Raw genomic sequence first — 15071 nt, 5'->3', positions numbered from 1 at the left:
GACCGGCTTGGATTGCGAGGTCTTATGAGATCGGGTGCATTCTGGGTGATTTGATCATAGGTCTGACACCACCGCACCAGTCATGAAACATACAGAAATAAAGATAAAATACGATAGCATATACAATGTCTGTTCTTGCAGTTGTCATCATTTACAGGGTGCGATGTCAACTTCGCCAGGAAGGCAGACATAGTTATTCTCGATGATAAAAGGACGAGTTTCCAGGCTTCTGATTGTAACGTGTGCCTCTGTCAGAAGGCATCCGACACATCAGCTAATTTTCCGTGAAAATTAAAATAAAATGCAGTTCTATATCTCTTTACTAATTCTTCGCAAATAAGAGCATCGTGACCTCGTGCTACATTTGTTTTAAATGACGAATTTTGCCCACAAATGAAACAGGAGCTCATTACTACGAGAGGTGCTTAAAATAAAATGCCACTCGCACGCGCATGCGTTTGTGTCTTTCAATGCTTGGAACATTGTTGATCACACCCTACATTACTCATTTGCTCGACGGATAATTTTGCCTTTTTCCCTTTGTAAGACTCAATCTGCATATAAATGTACAATAATTACAATCCATGTTTTCCAGTTGCATTACCAGGATTCATTGAAGCGTGGCTAAATGGAACGTCCACTTTCCACTAGCAGCTGCTTGGCCTGGATCACTGGATGTACAAACTAATGGACACGGAAATGTTTCCTTGTTGTTGTTGTTGTGGTCTCCTCTTGCCACCGTTCCCTACGTGAGCAACTGAGCATGGCCACTATCCATTGCTCGATGAGGACCAATCCCCCTGCCCGCAGTGCGGGTTGTTCACGGTGCGAGGAAATGTCGACAATATAGACAATACATCATAGTGCAGCACTGTGTGTGTAGACAGTGCAGCATGGTGCAGCACTGTGTGTGTAGACAGTGCATCATAGTGCAGCACTGTGTGTGTAGACAGTGCAGCCTGGTGCAGCACTGTGTGTAGACAATACAGCATAATGCAGCACTGTGATGGATTGATTTATGCACTGCTCTCTGCTGCTCTAACAGCGCTGCAAGTAGCCATGAAACTCCTGCTTAATGCGTGGTGATAGCTCATCCAAGCACTCTCCAGGCTCAAACTCAGCTTAGCTTACAGGATACGATATGATAGGGCACATTCCAGGCAAATTGACCACACACTGCACAACTCGTTTTCTTAAAAGAGTTAAAAAATGTCCCCTTGTAACGAGAACATCTATGTAGAAACGTATGTAAATTGTGATATTTTCCAACTGTATAAAAAAAGTTGTTTGGTAGGACAGCATGAATACTGTTAATAAAATTATTATTTATCCAAAAAGAAAAGCGATATAGTTTTCCGATGTCAAATGAGTGAAATGACATGAACATTTTTTTACAACATGTCAAAATATATTTTTCTTGTAAATATTGTAAAGCAAAGGTCTTACAATTAAGTGTACATGTACGAGATTGACTATGCATACCCAGAGTAGTGTGTGATGCTATGTTCCTTGGTAGAAAAACATCACCCAGGACCTTTGAGGTGTTTGAGGCCAATCGCACAAAGACTGCTCTCCCTGCAACAGTCAACCATAGGCCTAATGAGCACTCGTGTATACTTGATCCCATACCTAACAGTTGAGACCAAATACGCAATAATGTGTTGGATATAAAGGGATATGATTTATTTCGCAATAAATAGCTTTTTAATTAATAATTTTCCAAGCAGAAAAAAATTACTCACCATCAAAAAGTATTTACCTACATGCAGTCATGATGTAGAAAGGTGAACTTCTTTCACATCATATATAGCCATCCGTGCTAATCGGAGGTGCGGTGGAAGGACAACAAACTAGACACAAACATATGTTTATTTTAAGAAAATTGTGCCAATAGAAAACCTGAATACAATGGCCACACATTCATACTTTGTTGTCATGGTGCAACCTCTGGACTTGCAATCCAGAGGTCACCGGTTCGACTCAAATCTCCCAGCACGCCAGTTGAAACAATGGTGCAACCTTCTTAAATTACCCCGCCTCTGACGACTCCACAGTTATAAACGGATAAGACCGCTGTTAGTTGACGGGCTGGTCACTTGTGGTGGGGCAAAGTGTGGGTCATCCCACCCACTTCCAAGCTGTCTGGGCAGTATGGAAAAGTAGGCCAATATACCGTTTAGAGTGGCTCCTCGAGTAGAGGCCCTTCTGTCGGCAGTGCTGTGGGCAGCAATTGCAGAGCTGTACCTTCATCTGTGTTACCTTTACCTTACTTGCAACTTTACATACATGGCAAACAAACAAACAGGTGCAAGCACAAGCTTAGTTTAACTGTGAAAAAAGCCGATTAATCATCTTAAACGTGAGCAGGTAATTGCGTTTCCCAACAGTGAGTGTCCCAAACCCAAAAGCGCAAATGCTTTTAGGACGCAGAAGCACTTCTCAGAGCTGGATGTCACGTCACACTGCCGGGAGACCCGTTATTCTGATGCGTTCGCTGGACAATTGCGAAGTGGAGGGTGACCCCTACAATGGGAAACATCAACACGACGGAAGGTGCAGCGGTGATTTCCAGTGCAGCGCAGAGCCGTGTCGTTTTTGATCTCCTGATGATAAGCAAATTAAGCACTGCGTGATCAGGCGTGCACACTTATTTTTATGAATAGCAAACTCCTTATCGCAATTTGTTTTTGTTACGAGGTTTAAAAAGGTGGAAATATTCCTCTGCCTGACTTATGTATAGAAAATGTTCATTATAGAGTAGCCAAATCTACTAAAACGTCAGCCTAAACGGAAGTTACACCATTGTAATTTACTTGTGTTCCCCCAGTATATAACCGTAATGAATCAGAGAAATTGTGTGCCAATTGGGCTGGAGTGGGATAGGGTCTGGAGGTTTGGATCGCTTGCTTAGAGGTCTCATCTCAATGTATCAAGTCAAACACGTGCCCAGAGCTTGCTATTTCATGCCATATACATGCAGCCAATATCAAGCAACAAAAAGGTACAGCACTTCGTCAATCCACTGCTGGATGAAGGCCTCCCCATGCCACGTTAGTCAACGTTAGTCAACGTGGCATGACTAACATACTTCATCATGTTAGTAAGTGTGGGTTGGTGTAGGTGGGAAGGCTCAGGGGGTCAGTTCAGATATCACTCGTCACTGTTAGCCATGGCCTTGAATCAAACTTAGGTATCTGAATAAATAGTACATTGTGCTATCCACTAATTCGGCACAATGGGCCCCTTTTTTAAGTGTGAAGGCATCAATGTGATGTAAATAGCGTGTAATTACGAGGCAATCACAAGAGCCTATATAAATCTAGAGCAAATATCCTCCTTCACACAAACATGTGAAACAATGAGTAGAGCAAAGGTACATTTGTAGATCTAACCAGACCAGCATCTGCTAGAATATTAACTTGTAGAAGCCACTCTGGTTATCTCATATCCAAGAATCGTCTTAACCATAACATATTAGTAGTTTTTGCAATATAAAAGATGAAAATATATGCACGGCCCTGTAATTATCCCACACGCCACTGCCGGCAGAAAAGCCTCCACTAGCAGGAGCTCCCAGACATGGTGTCGAGAGGATATTTTGACATTCTCCCACTATAGCGAGACATCTTGTAAGAGGTGGGAGGATTTTGCTGTATCCCACCACAGGTGACTTGCCAAGGAACTGCGGTGAACCCATTTATACTGCCGGGGAGAGAGAAGTTGGAGGGAATTTAATAATTTACACTGTCTGAGACATTACTTTACAACAAATCCATTATTCAGGTAATTTTTTCTAAAAATGGTATTTCCAGCAGTATCTTTTATGTATAAATTGTTTTATTGATAAGGTATAGCTTTTGTAAATGAACCTTATGGCGGTACCCCGGCTCTCACATAATGTCCGTGATGCAGTAATTTTTTGTCTGTTGATGGTCGGCGATACGGCAATCGACTCATCTCGACGAGCTGTACACGATGCTGCACCACCACGGTGCGTACCGCGAGCGTTCAGGGTTTCAGCGCGATTGTCCTCGCTGCCTTTCAACATCGCGGAGTAGCACTGATTTCGGATTGATTGGTACCCCAGTCGCGGAGTTAAGTACACCCCTTGGGAAAAATAGTGTCCCAGAAATAAAATATTTAAATTCGCTTTGTGTTAATTGGTACCCCGGGGTACCTAAGGATCAAATGTGCACTGTGTGAAGAATACAAAAATACCGACATGCACATACGATGATGGACATTTTGCTGTTTATGTTTAGAGCAATGGTGATATTTTCAACATCCACTGCATTGTTTTCACGTATGGATTATTGTCAACTTACAAGATAGCCGTGAAAATTACTCAGTCATGTGTTGTTTCCGTCACTAGTTTAAATGTAATCCCAAAATGTATTTTGGGGAAAAAGCTTTCCATTTGTAAACACAATATTTTTTTTCTAAATGCGTATTGTTAAAGTGCTTCTGATAAAATAGTGTAGTCTTAGATTGCAGTCAATTTTATATTGTCTGCGCCAAGTATGTAAGGGAGACAGTTAATCAAATAACCGCATCTGGCTGGGCCAGCGTCTATCCCGGCGTGGAATGTAAATTGTCTCATCTCACGAACCCCTGTCCAAGTCTTAATTCATGTGTAACAATCAATGCAGCCTACGACTCAAGCTGACGAATTAAAAAAATAAAACTACCATTAAAAAATCCTACACACATATTCCAACAATTTCTTTCCCCACATATAGCCCGAGGAAGCAATTAAAAACGTAATTTTAGATAAGCGGTTGGCTAACTCGGACCGACTACAATCTTTCTATTAACACATTACCAAGCGGTCTAGTAAAAACCTCAATATGCAAACCTAAGATGAAGCCATCACTCATGAGACTGCTGATTTGAAATGCCTCCAATTATCTGCTCACCAGTCTCAATGCAACAATTGTGAGCCAATCTGAGGCCACCACCACGCGAGCCTTAAAGACTGTTATTAGCATAGCAGGATAACAAAAACCCACACACGTTTGTATAATACTGGAGTTTTTTTCTGTGTCAATATTCCTTTGCACTGCCTATGCCGACACAGCATAATATGTACAATTATGAATTGAAAGTGAACGTTAAAACAAGAGGATCAAGGAAAGCTAAATATTCTGTATTAGCTACATTCAAGTCACAAACTCGAAAGAGAACCGCATGTTGTTTGTTTTTATTATTGGCCAGACATTATAAAAGTCACACTGCCACATGGGCTACATCTGTGGTGAAGGTGCAGTACACAATGCCACATTGTGAAACCGGTGACCCAAGTTTAATACCTGGCCACGGCTAATGTCAATGGCGAGTGAGATCAGAATGGGTCCTGCCATCCCTTGCCATTCACCAATCCCACACTGACCACCTTGATGAAGCAAGGAAACACAAATAGATAAATAACCATCATGACATGGGGAGGCTTGCATCCATTGATGGATTGACAAAGGCTGAAATGTATCTTTATGTATTTATCATTATGTTCTGCAATATACAAAATGGCGGTTATAAGCGCATGCACAAATACCGACACCGTTGAGTGTGCTCTAATGCTGAGGCAGCTGCAGCAAGTTCTATTTAGGGTTAGGATGAGAGACTGTGGGGGGCGGTCCCAGTGCAATTCGTAGTGCGGATGTCGGCACATTATAAAACATACTGCTTTCATTATTCGGACTCAAGGCAGGTGACCCATGCCAAGAACATGTACGTGTGTATGTTGGATTTCTTTTACACCGTACATAACCAATCATGCTCATCGGTGGTGCAGTCATGCAAATTCCTGTTCGGGTCACAGCTGGCAGAAGGGCCTCTACTAGAGAGAGGTGAGGGAAACTGGAATGAGAAGGTGTCCTCTTTTGTATGTCAGAGAATGTCCACGTGGGGCGTTCTTTGAAGGTGCTGCCGTTGTAACAAAGTATGCACCCGCGCAATACCAGCAACAATCAGGTGAACAGTTAACACTGCGGTGTTCTATTTACCATTTTACTGTTTGACGTCCAGAGTGATGGCATATGATGCATACAGAGTGTTCTACTGGCATCTACACAAATGTACACACGCTAATATACCTGGCAGAGCTAGAATAAAGATTCTAGCATTGTAGGGCATGTATTACATGTCTTGGTGTAGCATGTGAATGTTGCATTGTGCAAGCTTTCTTAAAGCAAATTCATGGGCCATGGCTGTCCAGTTTCCTCAGGAGCTAAATTGAGTTAAATGTGAAAAAACCTCGGAGAGCCATGCAGCACGATTCCGAAAATCTTTGCAGATGAATGCAACCAATGCTTGTTCAAGCCTGCGCGGCAACAATGGAACATTTGTCTTCACATATACTGCTGCTGTGTTTCACACGTACAAAAAAGCAGGGTTGCATTGAGTAATTGTGCCTTTAAGCAGGAAGGCAGCCCAAAGCCCCAAATCACGAGCGGCATGCCAAGTGGGCTGACCCCGTGCTGCACGCTGGCCGAGCGTCCCGTGTGGCGGAAGGCTCAGGTGGGCAGAGGAGAGCTGAGTGCGTGGCGGGGGTGGGAGTGAGCACGATAGAATCCATACGGGGGCGTGCCGTTGTGCATGCAGCCTCTCCTGCTCCTGCTGTTCCCAGTGGCTGGCAGCGTATTTAGCCGATAGGTTGGGGAGGGGGTTAAGGGCTAAACTTCGGTTTGGACCCTGATCCCGGTAAGTTATTCCATTCATTATACTGAGTTCTGCACTGAAGGTTGACACAACTGGAATAAGTGCATTGAGGGTCAAATCCTAGAATAGGTACCTAGAGAGTCTATATAACGCCCAAGTTCAACACATGACTCTCCAGCAATCCCAATGAATTTTAAAAAGACCAAAGAAATGTTAAGTGATGTTACAGTAGGCTATAAGAATAGATTTTACCCTTTCTGGCAATAAAACAGGTATGTTAAAACACCAAACTAAAACCTTTTGCAAGAAATCATGTCTGCATTAACCACATATACTTACTTGCGGTGACCATGCAAACAAAACACATGCTCTGGTAGTAAATGCATATACAGTAGGTGGTGTGTTGTCATGCATAATGCAGGATGGGTAGTGATTATATTTATTTAAGCAAGAAATCGTAACTCTCATGACATTTTAAGGAAGGTTTTGTACTTTGAAGTTCGGTCGATTTCATTTTCGTGAGTGTATTTCTAGCATATGGCAGGAAACCAGAGAACAGTCAGAAAACATTGAACTGTCTGCACAGAAGGGTTAACAAACCCCTTTTGGCTGCACTACCATCTCTTGGCTACCCTCACAGCCCAGCGGGTTTTAGATTTTACAAAATGTTAGTGATCCAGCAACCATCGTCTCCACAGTGCTGGATCACAGGCGTGTACCACCACCGATTATATTATCATCGTTTATTATTATTTATACCACACCTCCCACAGGGCAGCTCGAGGCACTGCAGCAAAAGGTGTCGGGGCGGCAGGGGTGGCGCAGTGGTCACACTCGCGCCTCACAGCAACAAGGGCCTGGGTTACATTGCCAACTTGGGCGCCTTTCCGTGTGTCGTTTGTGTATTCTCCCCCTGTCCTGCGCGGGCTTCTTCTGGGTTCTCCAGTTTTGTCCCAAAGTTAAAAACAAAACAGAATTTCACTGATATGGACCAAACATCTCAATCCTGTGAAATTAGCTGAAAAGGACACATTGCAACATTGTCCCCTCCTGGGAAAAATAATCATCAGCCCTGGTGAGGCTTTCCTGGGTAAACTCGTGAAATACTATACTGTACTGGAATAGTAAAGGGTATTTGAGATAATAACAAGAGAATAACTCTGTGTGAAAGTAATTGCGGACCAAATACAATGTTCAAAAATATAGCAGTATAGACAATATACACTGACAAACAGGAATAAACTAAATATAAAAATGAAACTGTGCTTAAACTACTACTAATACAATTATACCAAATCAAGAATCACCCTGCGTCAAAACACTTGCAGGAATGACGTGGGGGCACCTCAGCTGATGTTCTGCGAACTGCCTCCCTCTCTCTCACCGATCTCCTCAGTGGCAGAGCCATCGCGCTGCAGCCTGGTCCGGTAGCTCATACACAAAACTGCCAGATGCAACGTTAAATAATGCGATGCAAACTGCAAGGGAGTCTACACGTTTTGTTTCCCACGACAACAACATACCCATCAACCAATACCTCAACAATGTACCTCACTGCCCACTCAAGTTCCGATTCCCCCTCTGGCTTCACGCTGTGACCATCATAAAATCCCAACCAGATCTGGAAGAATGCTGGAGGACAGAGAGGAACAATGCAGATGTCCAGAATAAACACCTCCTTCGAGACCCAAACATTGCACCTTTCAGCTTTGAAATTCCCTGAAGATACTGGTGGTGTAACGATCAACTACATTAGAACATAAACAGACCGATGCACACATCTTATAAATGGGGAATTAGAGACTAGCCAAAGTGCGACTGTGGCCCTGAAACCCCAATGATGGACCATATCGTAAATCAATGTCGTCTGCGATCCTTCAATGGAGGAAAGGCAAAACGACACAAACTTTCTCCTAAAGCTCTCTTGTGGCTATCAGACCTCAACATTGGCATTTAGCTCCTAAACATATTGTCATATGCAAGAAAGAAATACAATTGTAATAGGTTGCGTAATTGTAATATGCTCTTTGGTCGACTTATTAGCTGCTAATTGTGACTGAGGTGGTGGTGTGCAAGCCTCTGTGCTGAAGGTTTGATGATCTAACAGGTAAGGTCAGGGACACATCCCTGCAAGTTGAGCATCTGCTGAAGCGTGGGAAATGGCGCTATTGACTCTCACCCAGGCAATTGTGTGCAAGCGTAGATTGGCTATCTAGTTGTTAGGAAGCGACTAATCAAGTTAGCACTCATCTCTGCTAATATTCACAAATTACTAATTTACAACAGCTGCTAAATACATTTCTAGTTCCTCCCTCACAGAGTGAAATACTTATACATTCAGTAGGGGATCACACATTTATCTTCATCACCAACACGTTATCTACAAATAGGACATCTGTATGAAGCGGAGCTCCTTAACTTTCCTTCTCGCGTGCATAAATTCAAGTCTCTGACAAAATTTACATTTTCGAGCGAGATTAATAAAATAAAATTTTACACAATACAAATAAAAAACATGGAGCAATGAAATCAGGTTGTGTGCAGGGGCGAGCTGGAGCATTACAATCGCGCAACAGCGAGGTATGGCAACGGCTTGGGCACACTTTCACTCAGCAGAGGATATATCACTGCTGGTGGTGACACAATACAAGGCATCACAACAAACAGTAAATGTGTTTTTCAACAGCTCACAAGTGACACAACAGTGAAGCACTCTCGCCGTCACCTCCGCAGAAGAGAATATCGATTTGGATTTAGCTGCCGAGCGTCATCCTTGATTGACGTCTCTCTGGGGCTCCTTCCAGCACTCCTCACAAAACTGCTCGAACGTCAATTATGCTAATCTGTTGCCAGTATGTCGTCAGATTATTAAGTTAAGCAAAATTACTTTTGGACGCAATTTGCGAAATCATCATTGGCGTAGACGTTAGCTGCTCACCCTAAGTAGCATTTCTTAATCGCATCTGTAATCACGCAGGACATTTTTCACCAAATCTTAACGATTGGTTAATGATCATGAATAACCTTAAGGTCTATATTTTATACGTAAATAGGTGATTAGACTTTCAAAAGGAAAACGGTCTACTTCCACCGACAAGAGGAGGAAGCTACCCACTCTTTACCCCACCACGCGTATGTTGTCCATCGACTAACTAAGGTGAACAATTTATTCTGCTGGCTCGATGGAAGCGGGAGGATTTAATAAACGTGCAGCATTTATTCACACACATTTTCTCCGGGTCCTCTAGTATTGCACTCCACATTGAGAAACATGCATTAGACTATATGGCAGCAACTATACATTCCCACATGATAAGCCACTTCATTGGGCAATCATTTGTGGCCAAGTCGCTCTGAAAAAGCGCTACATAGCTAAGTGGGTCTTACCTGGTAAAATAAAAAAATGTTTCTTTGATAAGCTATAATGTGTGACCAGGTTGCTTCTGAAAAACACCGAATAGCTCCGTGTGCTTTGCCTGGTTTGAAATTAAAAACCTGCTACTGTGCAGGGCCATCGAATGGAACTGCCAACCTCCGAGTTGCAAATCTGCTGCGCTAACCATTACAGCAGGGCAGCTTCCCCCAGCTGAACTTAACGAATTTCGCCAAATGATAAATGTCGGCAGGGAGTGGCGAAGCAGGTGATGTCCCAGGAAACAACTCAGGAAATGCGAGTACAGCACTCACGATTGATCACATTTCTCACGTAATTTTCTATCCACTAAAAGATAATAGGAATTACATATTCAGGTTTTATTTCTGCAATTATGCGATTTAAGGTTGACAATTACGTATTATTTTACATTAATAAATTAAGTGACTTGGTCCATTGACCATTCACTTACAGGCACCAAGGCTGTCTATAATGACTGTATTCATACATTTAATGCCTGTGTCATTGGCATACCATTAACCTACAGTATGATGGAGGCGTTATGTTTGGCAAATGGTTAAGTCGTCCAGTAAGAGGCAATGTGCTATATAGTTTTAGCAAATTAAATATTTTGTGGGTAATTCTTCAAATATGGTTAATTTGGACCGTACCATTGGCAAACGTGGCCTAATTTTAACGATTAACATCGCAGGGTCTTTGTTTGACGACGCACGAAGCAGGTGGGGCGTACCATTGGCTAACACCATCTGCAGTTTTAACCAGGAAGGCCGCCGGGCTCACACCGCAAACCGCTGCAATGAGTGGCATTAGCACTGCCCCTCGGCCATGTCACCGCCCCATAGCTAACCCGACCGCTTAACAACACTTGCGCAACCTGAGTTAAAAGACCCCGGCATTCTCAAATACTGCAGAACCATGCATGCACCTGAACAGCTGTGGGTGTGATTACATTATCGATGCCACTGGGAAGCGCCGGTGATTATTGCTTTGTTATTAAATGCAAATGAAAGCCCCGCTGTGACCCTGCCAACCTCCCACCACCTCTAAGCACAATCTCAGACCCAACGCCACACGCGGAAATATGGGCCTCAAATCGAAGTGACGATGCTCCCGTCACACCTGAACACACTCGCTCCGATTATATTTATTGTTTCATCTCATTTTCACGTTTCTCTGAACGTGGCTAAAAGTGAGAGAACATCCAACACGGGAAATAACAGTGAACAGCTGCACAATGTGAAGGCTGGTTATTTTCACGTCACAACACAAAATACAAATTTAACTCGCATGGGAAATGTATTACAGTGCTTTTGATATAATTCCTCTGTGTGGCAGTTGCGTTATAGACTTCCTAGAAGATGCACAATACAAACGTTGCCTTCCCTGCAAATGTATCACGGTACAATTCGGATAGCTTCTGAGAAGAAAGGCAAAATAATGAAATATTAGATAGGCGCACAGATGTGCATATATACATGCAGTATGTGTGTGTCTGTTTTGCTTATAATAATCCAACATCGTAACATGCTGAACGCTGACAGAGCACAAAACCACCACAACACCCCAACCATTGCGATCTCATGCTCAGGCAGTCAGAATGGTAATCATAATAAATCCCTCCTTAGTTCAACAATTTTCAAGGCCCAGGACCCCAGTAGCAGAAGGCTGCCGAATATCGTAGCCGTGTGTACCCAGGCTGCCTTTAAATACTTTCCTAGCTCGCCACGCGTACAAATACCCAGTGGCTAAAGAGATGCAGACCACATTTTGTTCTGTGCGTAGGTTCAACGTCAAGAAACGTCCTGTGCTTCACTAATGTAACGGTGTAATGGGAAAATGTCTCGTAATTAAATGGGACACCTTTTTTGTTATAATGGAATGTAAGGTTGAAATATAATATTAACGGTCATGTTTTCAAACGTGTATTAATTTCAGCATAAACATGGACTATTTTTTTTATTGCTTTTTATCGTTAATTCCAAAAGAAGCCACGGTCAATCAACTGCTGAATGAAGGCCTCCCCAAGCTGCTGCCAATTCTAGAGATCCTGCAATGTATTATACATTTCCTTGGGTTGGTTAGTATCCTTTATATACCCAATAGATCAAATACGGGCACATTGATAAATGGCCTATTTTGCAAGGGCAACCTGGATTGCATCGACTCATTTATAAAATAATACAATATATAAAAAAAAACATTTTATATTTGACAATCACTTTACACAGAGGCGAATAGCTAAGTAAAATAAGGTGAACTGCACTGATACTTTTAAAGTTTTAAGCTTTTAAAAGAAAACTAATTTTGAAGACATGCTGGAAAAAAAGTGAGTATTGCTGGAAATGCGGCAACTCCGTTTCTTATTGAGTAGCCACTGAAAGGGTGCCAGATTCCACAGCAGGAGCAGATGTCAGCGATACTGTGATGCCGCCACCACGAAGGCGTTCAGCAGGCGCCCCATCCCCGACCTCGCCACCACCAAGCAACGGAGCCAACCCCTCGTCCCCCTCACCTCACCTCACATGAACACACCTGCACGCATCCCCCCCCCCCCCCCATAGAGCTGGAAGGGAAGGTCACCTGATCAACCGGTTTTTATCCGAGAAACCCTTATTGGGATTAACTCTCACGGTTTCCGGCGATCAGGGAATTGGACGGCCTCCCCCGACGCTACGTTGCACCGCGGCGCTGCGACCTGCCTTAAGATGGCATGGCCGCGGCGAGGGGCATTCGGCCACCGCGGTTGAAGCGCATCCCCCACACACACCACCCACGTGTCGACGGGGCAAGCAGGGGAGGGACGGGACAGCATGAGTAGCGGGACCGCAGGGGCTCTTGCGCATAGTCACGGATGGTTGGGATAATTACGCTTGAGCGCGCAGGCACCATTGTTAGGGAGGGAAAGGGATTAATTAGAATGTACGCCGCGCAACGCCGCACACTGATTAGCATATCACAGGCGTCCGGAACCGCGGTGCGCGTGCTAGAGGACGCGAGCCCATTGTTAAGGAAAAGCTGAGGGCCACCGTCCGGCGCGGAGCCGCATCCCTTTGATGTAGGGAGGATAAAAAAGGGGGGCAAAGGAGAGATCGGGCTCTCTTCTCTCCAGCGCCAGGCGACAGGACGCTCTCCAGTCCAGCGACCCGAACGTCCGTGAGACGCATCGAGGCACGCTGCGAGTACGGGATCAACGAACCGCCGTGAGCACCTAACAGTGAGTAAGGAGGTGAATTATAATCATAGCAGATAAATCGGGAATAGGCATAAAGGTATCAGCGTGGGCCAGCCTCGTCGACTCACTGATTTAACACCTAGTTCCAGGTAGCGGACAATAAATCATTAATAGCGAATCGTGGCCTCGTATGATTTCGTGGAGAGGTGTGCACGTGTGTGGTCCTGCGTACACAGTGGTTCGCCACGTGAGTGAGCGCGGCGCGGAGCTGCGCGTGTGGGTGCGCGTGTGTTCGCTACGTGTATGATACAGGTGCGCGATCACAACGTGAGTGCTCCGTGGTGAGTGAGTGCCGCGGGGAGCTGTGTGCGTGAGTGCGCGTACGTTCGCTACGTGTCGGATACGGGTGCGCATTGGTAACGTGATTATTCGACGTGGAGGCGAGTGCCGCACAGGGCTGTAGACGGGCGCACGCTCGCAGCGTGCGAGCGCTGTACGTAGCGGCGTAAAGAGGGGGAGTATGGCGTTTGATTGATGATGCCGTGCGCACGTATGCTTGCGGTGTGGGAGCGCTGCGTGAAGCCGTATGGGTAGGGGCGTCGCGTTCGAAGGCCGGCGAAACCCTAGCGGGTATTAGGGAGGTGGGGTAACCTAAACGGAATAGAGGATGATGGCGAGAGAGACCCCGGGGGCCAACGGCCCCCACAATACAATAAACAAACTCTCTTATGACACTTAATCCGGATTGCTGCATTCAGCACTGCCTGGCTACACCTAAATTTGTCTAGGATTCATATCCCTTCATCTGTTGCTCACTATATATATAAAGTATACAGTCTGTAGCTCACTATATATAAAGTATACAGTCTGTAGCTCACTATATGTACAGTGTATAGTCACACTCAAAACACTGCATCAAACCCATTTGGTATTTGTTCAAAAGCAGCCGCATTATAACCAATTAACTAAATAACTTAGTTTTCCTTGCATATTATCACACCAACTATATTTGGACAGTATATATTATTATATTGGACAGTATCTATTATTATATTGGACTACTGGACTTCCACAAGCATGTCAACCAGCAGAATGTATTCAAGCATACAAACTCTTCTGGGTGCTTGTCAACAGTGAATGGTGCTGAGTGAACACTGCCGCCTCACCAGCTGTTATTGGCAAGAGCACTCCCACTACAGAGTGAGCCGTCACCACAGAAACATCGAATCAAACATCGAATGAAACCTCGCGGAGCAAGCGCCAGGCTGGGGGCGTTCCGACTGGTTTATGTGGTGATTGATTCTTTTTATGTACACACTGTCAACAAATACATATGTGCTTCATTTTGTCTGGTAAAAACACCGCTCTTTAAGTAGATCAGTTTAAAGTTTAATGATTAACTTGTTGCAACGTTAAGGAATGCAATCAGAGTTAGCTTGCTCTTTCGCAGCTTAGTGTCAACATGCAATGTATAATGACTGCTGCATACAGCTCGTGGTTTTAGCAAAACTATAAAACGGGTAGAGCTGCAGCCCTGCAACTGCTTGCCAACGCCGCTGCTGGCAGAAGGGCTCCCCGCTGGAGGGAGCTCGCGAGAGCCCCACTCACTCACTGCTTCTCAAACTTCTTGTTTGGCCCACGGAGCCGATGTAAACAACCCCTACCTCTGGTGACGACGGAACGCATTCACTCTAAATGCCAGCAAGACGAAATGAATCGTATTACCGTTTTTTTACTCTGGGGGGGGGGGCATTTAGAAGTTAGGGTCAGGGTATTTTAATCAGGGTAGTTTACCTAACTTAAAAAAAATTAAATATAACGAGTAAAATATTAATAAAAGTCCGTAAC

General features: G+C 44.3%; 1 protein-coding gene across 1 annotated transcript in view; it reads right to left on the bottom strand.

The window, feature by feature from the left end:
- LOC144727488 (potassium channel subfamily K member 2-like) overlaps positions 1 to 15071 on the bottom strand; it is a 151595-nt gene that overhangs the window by 13082 nt on the left and 123442 nt on the right. The gene's annotated exons all lie outside the window — the stretch shown is intronic.

This window comes from Lampetra planeri, chromosome 25 (assembly GCF_965212315.1).
Source record: "Lampetra planeri chromosome 25, kcLamPlan1.2.h2, whole genome shotgun sequence".
Lineage (NCBI taxonomy): Eukaryota > Metazoa > Chordata > Hyperoartia > Petromyzontiformes > Petromyzontidae > Lampetra > Lampetra planeri.
Note: the sequence above shows the minus strand (reverse complement) of the source record. Positions and strands in the feature narration are given on the sequence as shown.